We start from the raw sequence: 13,295 nt of genomic DNA, 5'->3' as shown, positions 1-13,295 counted from the left end.
TACAACCTATTGTTTATTTTTTAATTTTTGAAAATAATTTTAAATAATAATTACAAAAAAAAAACAACAAAATGAGCAGGGACTCGAGCTCGAGCCAAAAAAGAAGGAACTCGACGAACTCGAGCTCGAGCTCAAGCTGCCAAAAGAGGCGAGCTCTTTCACACCCCTAAGTCTAACCCTTAATACATTCAAACTCCACAAACAGATCTCCATAATGGATTTTAATTATTAAAAAAAAAATATCGCCATTATAACTTACAAACTAATATGCTCAACTTAATAAAATATTAAAATAAGCTAAACAATTACTTAAATAGTCATCTAAGTAATGTTTGCAAGTTGAGTTATGATGGAAAAGAATGAAGGCGGGGGTAAGTCATCCAAGTGACTTTAATTTGTATTTTTTATTTTGGCTGAAATATTTCTGAGTACTAAAATTCACATATATTTTCCATAGACTAAAGGTGGGGGTAAGATTGTAATTGCTCAAGAAAACATCACAAACTTAATGTCTTTTTGTAAGTTTGACCAAAAAATATGGAGGGGTATTTGGTATGTTTCGTAATTGATGAGTATGTATGCGACATAACCCATAATTTAGGGGTGCAAAGTGAACTCTGCCCTTTTAATTATTCAATTGTAACGCGAACAAATATGTGGTTATAAGGAAAATATAGAATCTTTCACCAACTAACTAAGGGATTTTTGTAAGGAGATCTCTGACCAACCATTTTTATTATTCTAGGTTTAGGTGATATATCTCTTTTGTCAATAAAACAATTTCTTTAATATGTCTAATAACTAATAAATAAAGGCAAACTTAATATATATGATAAAATTACCCCCAACTCTTTAAATCAAATTTATAATTCTAATATCAATTTAACTTAAATTTCGTCAATTTTGACCCAAAAATTAAATTTTGACCTTTTCTTTTTAGAACTCTTTTTTGTAGCCGTCAGTCAATGCCATTGACTTTTTTTCCTACTATTTTTCTTCAACTGGTCTCCGGCATTGAGTTTATTTGTTTTTATTTTTTTGACAACCTTTTTCTGCTTTTTTTTTCGGCCCGCCGCTAACCGATGACAGTAATATCACTGTCATTGACAGTCAAATTACTGTAAATACAATAATATTACTGTCAACAACATTAATATTATTTTACTTTTTTTTTTTTTTTTTATTTTGTTTGATTTGTTGACCAGTCAACGTAATACTATTATTGTCTACTATTGTAATACTACTGTGGTTGGCAGTAAAATTACTGTAAACACAATAATATTATTGTCAACCACATCAATTTTTTTTGGATTTTTTTTTTGTAGATTGTTGACCGGTTAACGTAATAATATTACATTTTACTATTGTAATATTCCTGTAGTTGACGGTAAAATTAGTGTAAATACAATAATATTACTATCGTTACAGTAATATTACTGTCAACCACAACACTATTATTTTTTTTTTGCCTTATTATTATGTTTGCTAGGGCTGGGACTGGGTCGTTGGGTCGGTCGATTACCAGCCTAAAAACCGACCCATCCTTCAAATCATTTTGGCTCAAATTTGAAAACCGTTGCCGACCCAACCTTTGTGGGTCGGTTGATGATTGGAAACCGAATATTTAGTTCCGAAATGGGTCGGTTGATGGTTTATACCTACCACCTAATTTACTTAAAAAAACTCAAATTTTGGAGTAAAAATATCCACATTTTGCGAAATACCATGGTGCGATCATCATTTATCAGTTCAAAATAATTAATAACAATTTAACGAAAAAATATAATTAGAAAAATCAAAGTAATTTCAAACATGCACATGAGATTTAGTGGAGTTTTGTAAGTTTTTTGTTTAAGCTTGGGCATAAAAAAACTGGTTGAAGATTTAGGTCAATTTTTTTTTCCTTTGTTGATTATTTTAAAATTTAAAATACTAATTATTTTGATAATTCAATAACCAGCCTTTATTTTATATTTTTAATAAAAAATTAATAGTATAGTTAGATAACCGATAATTATCGGTCAATCAACTTTTAATAATATTAGAAACCACCAACCGACCCAGTATAGCTGGGTTGGTTAAAATTATCGACCGGATCCAATGGGTCGGTTAAAAATTGATTATCCTCCTAAAAATATGATCGGTAATGGGTCGGTTGGTATATAAAAACCAACTCAATCCCAACTCTAATGTTTGCCTTTGTTGACTAGTAAACATAATATTATTATTGCATTACAGAATAATTTATTATGTGACATAGTGATTTTGCTGTGTTGATATCAAGGTTGTTAAAATCGGTAATCGGGTCCGAGTCGGTCAAGCACCGATTCACGATTAATCAGTGTGGCGGTGATTAATCGGAAATAAATCGGTTTTTAAAATTTAATATAATATATTTCTAAAAATTATTTATAAATACTCCAACATATATAAAAAAATATTTAAACATAGTTATATCTCCATCATGTATATATCCTAATAACATAATAAAAGATTAATAATCATAAGATCATAATACATAAATATCCTTATAAAATATAAATAAAAAAATATTTTTTTTGAACTTACATTTATTCTTGAACATTCGTGGCATACATCATTAGTTCTTTAACAATAACAATTAACATAAATAAAATAAGGCATAAACTCCTATTTTCTTTTATTAAAATCCAACTTTTATTTTGAAATCTAAAAAGGAAAAAAAAAAAAAAAAAAAAAAAAACCGATTTTTGACCGATTTTTGCCACCGAGTTTGACCCGCCTTAAAGGTTTGACCGCCTCAGACCGCCTCGGACCGCCTCAGACCTCCTAAAACCGCCTCACAGGCAAAAAACCGAATTTTCAAACCTTTACACTAAAATCGTAAAGGTTTTGGACCGCCTCCGCCTCGGAGACCGATTAATCGGCCGCCTCGGCCGATTTTTAGAACACTGGTTGATATTAATGTGCTAGATAGTAATATAGCAATATGATTGTGTTAAACAACATTATAGTTAATATACTATCAACCACAATAATATTACTATTTTTTACGGGGGTCAAAAAATATGAAGGAAAAAAATTAAAAGAAAAATCAACGCCGCCGGAAACCGGCGGCAGCGGTAGTAGAAAGAAAAAGAAAGTCAATGCCGAAGACCGACGGTCAAGGGCAACGACAATCAAATTTGGACTAAAAATCATAATAGTGGTCAAAGTTGAATAATTGGTGAAATTTATGGTCAAATTGAGGTTAAATTGGGTAAAATGCATGAAATATGAGAAGGTTGTCTTTTACCTCTGAACTTTGTCTGAACTCTTTTCTAAAAAAAATTTTAGCATGACCCTCTTTATGAATAAGTTGCACATAATGAGTTTATTTGTAATAACCCACTAATTAAAATTACTCAATTTGTGTGTCTATCATATATTACCCATCATTTGGTAATATTAGTCACTGAAATCAGGATCAATTAACCAGTGATTATATACATTACACGTTTATTCATTAAAATTCCATGAATAATAAAGGAACACACACACACATATATATATATATATATATATATATATATATATATATATATATATATATATATATATATATATATATATATATATATATATATATATATATATATATATATATATATATATATATATATATATATAAAAGTTACGCATAAGTTAATGACCAACCATCTTTATTATTCTAGATTCAGGGGTTATATCTTTTTCGTCAATAAGCCCGTCCCTTTAATATGTATCATAATTAAAGGAAAAGTAATGTATATGACAAAAGTACCCACAACCCTTTAAACCTAATTCTTAATTAAAGGGGTTAGTACAGATAAATCCCCAAATACAAACTTAAAGCGCAGATCAGTCCATACACACGTTTTATAAGCGAATCAGTCCCTACTGCAGAGTTTCACATGCAATTCAGTCCCTACGTTTGCATTATTATATTATTTTTTTTGCTCTCTATCTTTCTTTCATTTATTTTCTCTCTCTCTCTCTTCCTTTTTTCTTTCTTTTCTCTTTTCTCTTTTCTCTTTTCTCTTTTTCTCTTTCTCTTTTCTCTTTTCTTCCCTTGCCCGTTCCAATTCAAAACTCAATTTTCAGTTATTTTTTTCTTCAAACAACAAACGAAAAGGTGCAAGAAAAAACTCGTGAACAAAAGAAAAAGAAAAGAGGAAAGAGATCCATTTTCGAAGAATTGTGAAGGGGAAGAAACAAGATTTTATTTTAATTTTCTAGCCACATATTTAGAAGATGTTTGATAGTTTGATATAGGTTCTGAGAAAGACGCTTCTCGTATTATTTTATGAAACATTTGGTGTTTTATGTGACTACAGTAGTATATGTCGTATTAAACAATAGTATTGCTAGTGTGGTTGGATGGTGTTGAAATAAGAAATGAAAAGTACTAGTATTGCTAGTCATGTAGTTGAATAAATGCGTCAACATAGTACGCTTACGTCTAGAATCAAGTATATTTGGTTCACTGGTAAAGTATGTGTTGTCTAAGTGAGTATCATGTCGGCATTTTGTGGCATTTTGAACTCTAAACGCAACACCATTGTTCATTAATCTTAAAATAGTCATTTAAAATATATTTTATGTCCCTCCCATACTCACTAATCTCTAAATTTATTATGAAATTGGTACAATTCAATTCATTATAATTATGGTACAATTTATTCTACATAAAAATGAATGCATTACACCGGTGATGCACATGTTGTCCATTCCTAGAGTACGCTTCTTTCAATGAAAAATTAGATGTTCTCCATTTATATGGTACGCTTGCTTTATAGATATTATTTTGGGACCAATGCAACAATATATACTCATTTTCTGAGGCATTCGTTCATTTTATGACTAATTACATCAAATGAGATAACGTGCGAATCCATCAACATCAATTACGGTAACATTTGAGAAAAATACTAGTCCTACATACAAGTCTTGTACTAGATGTGAATATCATGTAGGTAATCAAACACATTTGTGGACTCCAAACGTAACACCAATGTTCACCAAACTTAAAATACTCATCTAAAACATAATTTATGCATCTCCCATACTAAGTCATCATTAAAGTGTCAATGAAATTGGTGCAACTCAATTCATCGCAAAATATAGTATCTTTTGTTCCACAAGTAACTACAATGTATAAACTGGTAAAGTTAGAGTTATTCATGCATATAGAATTGTGAGGTTATTTATAAAGTATATGTTGTCCATTCATATTGTACTTCTATATTCTTTATATTATTGTGGGGCCAATGCATCCATATAATATCATTTTAAGACCCATTTCTTCATTTTAAGACTATTAACATGAAATGAGATGATGTAGGAGTTGATCCGCATAGATTATGGCAACATTTGAGTAAACTTTTAGCTCTACGCATGAGCCTTACACACTTATATGAGTATCATGTAACAAATCTAACACATTTATGGTATCTTGTACACTTATATGAGTATCATGTATGAAATTCAACATATTTATGACATTTTGTACTCCAAACACAATAATAATGCTCAACCAACCTTAAAATACACATCTAAAACATAATTTATGCATCTTCCATACTAATTGATCATTAAAGTGTCATGGAAATCGATATAACTCAATCCATCAAAAACTATAGTCCGATGTGTGAAACACGTAAGTACGATGAATACACATGTGAATTACATGTCTTGAATTGACACGATATCTTCAAATAAACTAGAAAATAGTTGTTGTTCATTAGTATGGTACGCTTATAATATTTATATAAATATGTGGCCAAGTCAACCATATAAACTCAATTCATAACAAAATATAGTACCATGTGTCCAACCGGTAAGTGCAATTCATCAAAATATATGGTACCATGTTTTCAATATAAAGTACGAGTAGAGCTGACCAATAGTATTGTTAGCTCTATAACAAAGGACATATTCCCGCAACTACATATTCTTGCTAGGACTAAAAATGCTTTGGGAACATGTTAATGTCGCCGAAGAATAATACTCAGGAGAAGGTGTTCAAAATCGACAATAACTAAATGATCTTTGCAAACTCGAACAACAAAGCAACATATATTGGAACCGATTTAATGATAGGGGAAACAAATCAAATCTTATTTCTTCCCCTTCACCATTCTTCGAAAATGGGTCTCTTTCCTCTTTTCTTTTTGTTTTTTCCTTCTTCTACTACCTTGGTTCTTCCTTTTCTTTGTTCTTGTTGCTTCATTTGTATTGATTTAGGAGTTTGTTTTCTTGCGCCTTTTCGTGTTCATTTTTGTTTGTTGTTTGAAGAAAAATAACATAAATTGAATTGGAACGGGCAAGAAAATTAGAGAGAGAAAAGACATTGAAAAAGAGGAAAGAGGAAAGAGAGAAGAAAGAGAAAGGGAAGAGAGAGAAAATGAAAAGGTATGTAATTTCAGATTAAAGTAAAGGGTATTTTAGAATTTTCACTTGCCTCTAGGGATTGAACTGCATGTGAAACTTTACATTAGGGACTTATACGCCTATGAAACGTCTGTAGGGACTGATCCACACTTTAAGTTTGTGTTTGGGGCCCCTAATTTTGACCAAAAATACAATTTTAACTTATAAATTTTTTTTTTTTTTTTTTTTTTTTTTTTTTTTTTTTTTTTTTTTTTTTTTTTTCTGAAATTCTAGAGTTGATATACAATTGTAACTTTTTTTTTCTGAAATTCTATTTTTTGCCGTCAGTTTCATGCGTTGACTTTTTTCTTTTTTTTTTTTTTTTTTCCCTGTCTGCTTGTCCCGCCCCGCCGCCGGTTTCCGGCAGTGAATTTTTTTTAGTGTTTTTTTCACTAAATCTTTTATCTGTTTTATTTTACCCCCGCTGCTGAATGTTGATCGTAATTGTATTGTCACTAACAGTAATGATACTGTCACTGACACTAATTGTACTGTCGTTTCACACCTCTAGATAATGCCTGGATTTATTTGTAAAAGAGTTTTTTATCTAGATCCCTTTATGAATAAGTATCCCATGATGGGCTTTTATTTATATATATATATATATATATATATATATATATATATATATATATATATATATATATATATATAACGTGAAATAGAACGAAAGAAACTTTGCAAAACTCAAATTTGAAGAAAAGACCAAATGGCTTGATTCCTATTGTTGAAATAAAAGGATCAGTTTCTCATAATCAAATTACCAAACATCTGGTGAGCATGATCAAAGAGATAAATTGTGCGAAGAATAAAAGGCAGCAAACTCACACGGAAATTCAGAGAAAGCACCAGCAAAAAAACTATTTAAGCAACAGGGCAAAGTGGAAGCTTGAAATTCTCAAGCAAATACTCGATGGTTGGTTGAATAATGAAAAAGTGTGCAGGAACGTTCCTTTTATAAGCATGAACAAGATCAATTAAATTAATATTGGGATTGTGAATTTCCAATTGAAAAGGATTCATGAATTAACTAGAGATAGGATTTTTCTAAAGTTTAGAGATCGAGTTTTAATCTCCCAAGAGTCTCGCCTCAGAGTATTAATTTTCCGAGTTTTAGTTGAAGAAAATTAGTAGTTCGAACACAAATCCTCGAATATCCAGTTGAAGTTGAACTGGAAAAGGATTCAACCATGAGACCTCATACGCGTAAAACCTACGTATTAATAAACGCAAGTGTACAGTATCACGTTTTGTAGAATAGTGAATTCCAGATATCGATCCACAGGGAATTAAGTTCATAAATTTACCAAGTACCGTAACTAAACTATCCTAAACTATATCTAGACAGTCAAAAGGGCGGGGGATGAAGCTAAAAAAAATAAACAATAATAAAAACAACGGTCTGCCCGTATAAGCGAGGAATTTCGATGTGTGATGGCTTGTTGGGTAAAATCCACCAATGTACAATCGATAAAGATTACAAATCCGAATGTAATGTCAACTCAATATTCGCTAACCCAGACACTAAAATACCCACATGTCCGACGTCTCCATTCAGAACCTGATATTTATAGAGCGTTTAGGGCTACCCGAGGTGCATCACGTCTCCATTTCAACAACCCGAGCTATGTTTTCCTAAAATCAAACGAGAAATCCTCTCTCTCGTTCATTCCTATTTGCAATCAATTCAACTGTTGGCCAAACAATCGAAGGCGTTTAACACAGGAAAACATAAATATAATCAAAGAACTACAAATAGATCACATATCTGAAAATCAAAATAAATATATACAAGGTTTCATTTTCCTACAAGAAATGCTCAGTTCATTACAAACATAGCATCAAAATGAAGAACACGATAAATCATAAAGTAAACGTAAAGAAAAAGCTGATGAAAAACCCTCGTCGAAACCCTCGTCGAAACCCTCGTCGAAGCTTCCCGCGAAGAACTGACGGAAACCGAAGAAAAATCGAAGAAGAGGCCAAGAGGTCGAAAATTGGAGAGGAGGGGACTTCTATTTATAGTAGGCTTGCAAAACACAAATATCTTGCCTAAAAAACAGTGCATCGCCTTACTAGATCGCGATACAGGAAGGCTGGATCGCGATCTGGATCTTGGTAAAAAAACGTTATGTGAGACCTCCCAGATCGCGATATAGGAAGGCTCGATCGCGATCTGGGTCCTCATCGAAAAACTCCTTTGTAAGACCCCCAGATTGCGATACAGGAAGATTGGATTGTAATCTGGCCTTTGTATCAGCTTCAAACACTGTTTTGACCCTTTTTTCAGCCCGAATTCGACAAATATGCATTTCACAAAAGTTGTAGCCCTTGAAGTTGACTTTCTAATTCCATTTGTATCACCTCAGTCGGATGTCATATGACAGAGTTATGCGTCAAATACCGAACACTGTCTTAGTCCGTTAGAATGCACTTTTGCACTTGTTTGGTTTGGTTCTCGGCTTCGCTTCCAAAATCGGTTTGAATAAAAAATAGCTTCTGTTTACCTAAAATATAAATAAAACAAGAAACACATAATATGTACAAATAAAGTCGAAAACTCGGATGAACGAAAACCAAAACCCGAATATTCAATAAGTAAATGTTGTGCAAAAACGAACACTTATCAAGACGCTGCTTGATTTTCTTTCGAAACATCGTGATTAAGAATTTTAAGGAATTGCAGAGTCAAAAATTCAATATTTATTTTTTTCTCTCCATATGGAAACAGAGATTCAAGTTCGAATGACACCAGGAGTCCAAGACTTAATGTGGGCCACGTGGATATGCATGTAAAAAAAAAAAAAAAATATATATATATATATATATAATAATAATAAAAAAAGAAAAGAAAAGAAAGAAAAAGGGTGGAAAAGCAAAGTTCTTAGGGGTGAGTTCGGGACGGGAATTCGGGATAAAAATTTTAAATCCCAATCCCGTCCCATACTATTAAATCCCGGTATATCGGTATCTCTAAATATTTCGGGAATTTGGGATTGGGATCGGGAAATCCCATATTTTGCTTAAAAAGTAAGAAATATTGCATTTTTTTCCATTATTATTATTTTATACACTAAACCAACTTGAATATATTATATACATACTATTGTTCTTGCACTATTTATTTTTACAACGAAACTCGGAACAAATGAAAATTTAAAAAAATTAAAAATAAGTTGGAACGATATATTATATTGTATTCTTCATCTCATTGACACTATATATACATTATAGATGCAATCTACCATAAAAAAAAAAGTTAAACAACCATTTTTTTTCTTTCCCACACAAAAGTTAGAATACTCACGGGATTAAAATATCCTGATCGGGATTGAACCAATTCCCGAATCCCGATCCCGTATATGCTCCTAATCCCGATCCCGAATCCCGTAATCCCGAAATCCCGAATTCCCTAAGTTTTAGCCACAAATAGTAAAATTCCGATCGGGACGGGACGGGATCCCGAATCCCGATCCCAAATGCCCAACCCTAAAAGTTCTGCCGAATTGGGTGGACAAACTTTCTACAATTCAAAGTCTTGCCTCATTTTTAATGTCAGCTCGAATAAATTGGTGCGCCGGATTGGTCGACAAATAGATTGGTCCAAACTTTATTAATTGGGCTTTAAAATTTTAAAGTTCATTTATCAAATAGCTCGGCAGTATTTGTAGTTAATGTCCGATCGCAGACGAAAAGACCTGATATATATTCGCTACTTATTCACTTTAACAAGCATTGTTCATCAACATATCTCAAGGGGGCATTTGTAGACGAATGAATTTTCAAGCAATTAAAGTGCTAATTTCCATAGAGCCGAGTGGATTTATTTTTTTCAAGTGGCAAATATGTAATTATATATATATATATATATATATATATATATATATATATATATATATATATATATATATATATATATATATATATATATATATATATATATATATATATATATATATATCTTTATATATAAAAGAAAGGTTTTGCCCCGAAACCCTAATCCCGTTTTTGTGAAATATTTGTCACCCTAGGGTTAAATTTGTATTTTTGTTATTTGATAACTGAAATTTTCTTTACCATTTTATACGACATTAAAAATTACAACTGCCCCCCTTCGCTGAAAAACTTTTCACGTTCATAAACTTCTCCCCCACTTCTTCTATGCTCAATTTCGTGGTCCGATTTATCTTCCCACTTAACCTCTCCGGCAACTGACTTCTCTCCGGCAACTGACTTCTCTTTCTATATAAAGATTATTTTACTTTTCATCGATATGCTCTTCGTCGTTTAGAAAATGTATGTTAGTTGTACGAGATATTGTTCGCCCTACATCTCTGCATCAATTTTGATGGAGTAATTTCTGATTTCTTACATCAATTTTCCGATTATAATCCATTTTTTGTTGTTTATTTAGGGAAATTATGATTTTTAAACAGCAGAATCAAGCCCCAAATTGCCGTTGGCAAATGATGTTGCCGCCGGGACAAAGCGCAGCCGTTTTTTGGTAGGAACAACTATTATTTCCCTGAATACTACATAATCACAATCGCTGACATCTTTTGAAGAAAAGGTTAGAGATTTTTCAGTTTTAGGGTTTCATTTTTTGGTGCTTTGAATTCCTAAATAGATCAATGTTTAGAATTTAGATTCAGGGTTTTTGTCAAAAAAATAATGTTTAGTAGGGTTTGAAATCTTATTTTTCTTGGTTATTTTGTTGAGATTTCCTTTTGTAATTGAATATGTTTGTTGAATTTAGGTAATCAGATTTTTTGTTTTTCATTTTTTTGTTCTATCTTCAATCATTTCCTGGCAATATTGTTTGATGTTATGTTTTACTATTTTTTTTCTTCTTAGTTTTGCAGATGTCATAAGACTCGCATAAAGACTCATTAATTGAATACAGTGAGTAGTTTTTACATGTCATTTTCTGTTCATTCTTCGCCGTTTCCTTCATCAACATGGAATATTTTTTTTTAATTTATTTTCCTTTTTGGATCAGAAAATCTTTCCTTATTACACACCAGGTCTGTCCTGCATTCCAAGTTGATGTCGATTTCGAGAGAAACAAAAATATTATCCTAATCAGCCCTGTGTTTGTCACGGTCATTATCTCCTTGGTTGATAAATTCTTTTTTATATTTCTTCTTCGTCTTCGTCTTCTTATGTAATTTTTCGACGCTTGAATATAAAACATCAGTCTGTCGTCGGCATCAAATCAACTTTATTGCTTACTATTTGACGACAACAATGCTATGCTGTACGTTTGTTTACTATTACTATTCCCGATTTTAATGTGTTGTTTTCATCATGTTTTTGCCAAAAAAATTGGATCGTTCCTCAACATTTGATTGCGTACGTGCAGGTTTGTCGAAACACTTATCTGATGTACCACTCAACCTAGAGGGCATAAACGGCTGGGCATACCATGACTTTGAGAACTGCAAAAAAATTTCTCCACGTTTGACGTTGACGTCTCTTCACATGTTTATAAGTAACATCCTCTTCAAATTTATTATTTGTTCTTAAAATTTCTATCTCGATGGAGTTGCTAACGTTAACAGTATCTTTTTGGGCTCCCTTAATTTTTTTTAATGATATTACTTATGTTCTATTTTAACATCTCACCATCTCTCGCCTACTAAGTTATTGTAATGGTTTTGAAATTTTAGAAATTTTACAATACTTTAGTTTTTTTTTTTTCACAGTGTTTATTGTAGTTCTAATTCCTGTATTTTTTATTTAATTTCTCGAGATCATTGGCATAAGTTGTCCTGTTAAGGTTTCCTGTCTGATTTGCTTTGGCTTATAATTTGCTTATCCCTTATGATCAGGTGTGACATACTTGAATGTTTGTGTTCTTATTATCTGGCTAGGAGTTGCGATAATGAAAATATAGTAAGACATTTTGCATTTTTTATTCAGATAGTGATTTTTTATTTAGATATTGATTTATTATGTTTTCTCACAATTTGCTTGAGTTGGTGTGTGGTACATGATGTGTTGTCAAACTGGAATTCACGATTGCAGTAAGATAGCTTGCAATTCCATATTTGTGACATTATGTGTGCGTATGTGTTTCTTTATGAATCAATATTTCTATGTATATGTGTATTTGTTTTATATGGATTTGTTTTTATAAACTTAACATTATTTTTATTAATTCTGTAGGATTTCTTTATCATCTGTGGTAATGAATGATGTCACGATTTCTTTACAAAAATCATTGAAGAAACAAGTTGGAGATTAATGAATGAATGGTAATTTTTAAACCTTCTATTTTGTTTATTTGTTTTCATTTTTCTGATACTGTTGAAGAGAACTAGCTTTCTTTTCGATCATTTAGATTTTTTATTTATCTTTATATATAAATGAAAGGTTTGCTCCGAAACCCTAGATCCATATTTGTGAAATATTTGTAACCCTAGGGTTATTTTCGATATTTTTTATTTATGGCAGTTTTAATTAATTTTTTGAATTTTTAATTCAGTTAATTTAATAGCAAATTAAATAAAGACCTAACCGTCCACTACTTTCTGTTTAACATGCACGCCCCAATTTTGTGTTCGGGCCTTTTTTTTTTTTTTTTTCTTTTTTTCCTCTCCTTTCAAAATGTTTTTCCTTATCAAAAAAAAAAAAAGTTTTTCCTTTAAAATCGGCTAATTGCATAGCAAATGAAACAAAATTTAACCATCCACTACTTCAGTTTTAATATATACGCGATCAGATTTTTTTTTTTTTTTCATTTTTTTTTTCCTTCTTGGTGTTGTTTTTTTCTCTAAAAATTAAATAAAAAACTAAACATAATAAACACCGAACACGGATATTTACCCACGACGGCCACAACCCGTATATAATGACTATGAGTA

The 13,295-nt window shown here is 31.3% G+C and overlaps 1 long non-coding RNA gene across 2 annotated transcripts; it reads left to right on the top strand.

Moving 5' to 3' along the window:
* The first annotated feature begins 11,281 nt into the window (after positions 1 to 11,281).
* On the top strand, positions 11,282 to 12,848 carry LOC148766896 (uncharacterized). 2 transcript variants are annotated; one of them, XR_016034471.1, is made up of 3 exons: positions 11,282 to 11,331; positions 11,792 to 11,920; positions 12,598 to 12,848. It is a non-coding gene; the product is annotated as an uncharacterized LOC148766896 (long non-coding RNA). The 2 variants fall into 2 exon arrangements; XR_016034470.1 differs by lacking the exon at positions 11,282 to 11,331 and adding an exon at positions 11,338 to 11,686.
* Positions 12,849 to 13,295: the final 447 nt, after the last annotated feature.

This window comes from Erythranthe guttata, chromosome 11, assembly GCF_056151865.1.
Source record: "Erythranthe guttata isolate IM_541 chromosome 11, IM_541, whole genome shotgun sequence".
NCBI classification, from domain to species: Eukaryota; Viridiplantae; Streptophyta; class Magnoliopsida; order Lamiales; family Phrymaceae; genus Erythranthe; species Erythranthe guttata.
The sequence above is the reverse complement of the archived record's forward strand: the minus strand, read 5'-3'. Positions and strand labels throughout refer to the sequence as shown.